The 1,933-nt window shown below is 36.2% G+C and overlaps 1 long non-coding RNA gene across 1 annotated transcript; it reads right to left on the bottom strand.

Annotated features, from left to right (window-relative positions):
- LOC113299321 lies at window positions 1-1,430 on the bottom strand. The gene is made up of 3 exons (XR_003334801.1): window positions 1,144-1,430; window positions 853-946; window positions 1-438 (listed from the first exon to the last, which is right to left on the bottom strand). It is a non-coding gene; the product is annotated as an uncharacterized LOC113299321 (long non-coding RNA).
- Between the last annotated feature and the right edge of the window lie 503 nt (window positions 1,431-1,933).

Below are 1,933 nucleotides of genomic sequence, written 5' to 3'. Positions count from 1 at the left end.
TGACGATGCTCGTAGTGATAAAAGGGAACGGGAAAAAATAGATCAATAGCTCTTCGTGAGATTTGATTAATGCAAAAACTTATTTGCACAATCCATACCAACAAAAAGATATTATACAGCTAAACTGAGGCAATAAAATTGGAGAAAAAGAGACAATAAAATTAAAATACTACAATGATAAAAAGGAAAAACAATTTTATTTTTCACGAAGATATGAAGTATATTAGGATCTGTTACCAACTTTGCTGCATTTAATTGATATAGGGATTGTTCACCAATCTACATGTATTAAACAAAGAGACCCATTGTGTTGTTGAGTTATAACAGATATTAAGAGACCATAAGCATTCGGAAGAGCAGGAATAATACCGGTCTTGACAACCTTCCAAACAGTTGCTTACTTGCTTCCACCACAACCTTGCTGGATAAAAGTTCACCCTGCCAATACCATTCAATCCTCAGTTAAAAGAAAAGCGAAAGAGATGGTTAGGATATTAATATCAATGTGAAAACTCCAGAAAATCCACTTTTGATATCAGGTCAAGCTCCTCAAGTGCAGTACTTCGAGGAAGATGTTTTTTCCCATCGTAATGATTCACTGCCGATTGCGAGAATTGCGGCCACAAACAGTGGCGGACTTGTATGGGTCAAGGGGCTCTCAATTTTGCTTGTTAGGGTACTTGGTTGTGAAGGTTATAGGTGTTGACCCCTCTCCAACTTCTTTGAAAAATGAATATTGACCCCTATATCTCATTAGAAACTAACTTTTACTCATTTTTTAGAATTTTGTTTGCAATAACCATCGCTAGGATCATGTATCAGACTTTGTTATATTATGTATAGTGTATATACCTGGATCGTTGGTGGAATTTATAGCAGTCCAAAAATTTCGGCCTAAGCTATGTTACTGCTTTGACCCCAGTGAAAAAACTTTCTAGGTCCGCCACTGCCCACAAAAGAAAGCTTCTATGAAAAACATCTAAACAAACATGTTACTCAAGCTCGAAACAAACAAAGTCATCTACGCAGTATAATCTCAAGATTCCTACCAAATCATAGGATAAAAAAACAATGAAAGAGAACAAAATCACACAGTGAACATGATTACTTAAAAAAACTCTGGATCGTAATAAGAAAATATACCTGTAGGAGCTGGTGAATCGAGATTGTTTCCTTATAAAACGAAAACTTTAACTTATAGTATTGATTTTTCTCTGTGGTTATACATCCAATCTCTCTCTCTCTACGTGGTTTTAAGAGTTTGATTGAAAAATAAGATTAGAAAGAAAGCAATCGACCGAAACACATGGAGAGATATTTGTACTGTCTTCTTCCACCCATGTGGTTCACCATCGGTGATCAGAGAGAGAGTAATAGAGCTTGCAATTTAGGGTTTGGGGTGTAGAATGTCCGTGGTAGTAGTAGTATAGGGATTATTTTTATTTTTTATTTTGATTTCGTATATGGAATCATATTGAGACGCAACTTTGGGCCAAAACCAAAGATATTGCGAAAAGGCATACAAAAGTGGTGTGAAAAATACATAATATTGGTGGTGTGAAAAAGAAAAAATTTCCTATTGGTCTAAATATTCTCCGGTGGGGCCAGAAGTTCTAGGAAGAGAGCTTGATTCAGCTTTCAACCACAGTAGAGAAAATTCACCTGAAATCATAAATCACTAGTGTCTTTCCCGTGCGTTGCACGGGATTAAGTTATTTGCGTTGAAAATATAGAGACAGGTCTCTCCTATTGTGTGAAAATGTATTATCTACTTGCTTAGAGACCGTTGTGTATTAGCAGATCGAATTTGTAGCCTTAGCCAAAACAATTGGACCGAAAATTTGGTCCCAGTTAAATGGGATATTACTTGAGCTGAAATTGTAAAGATTGTAGAGTATTAGCACATCAGCCTGCCTGTTTGGGACGACCAATC

This window comes from Papaver somniferum, chromosome 1, assembly GCF_003573695.1.
Source record: "Papaver somniferum cultivar HN1 chromosome 1, ASM357369v1, whole genome shotgun sequence".
Lineage (NCBI taxonomy): Eukaryota > Viridiplantae > Streptophyta > Magnoliopsida > Ranunculales > Papaveraceae > Papaver > Papaver somniferum.
Note: the sequence above shows the minus strand (reverse complement) of the source record. Positions and strands in the feature narration are given on the sequence as shown.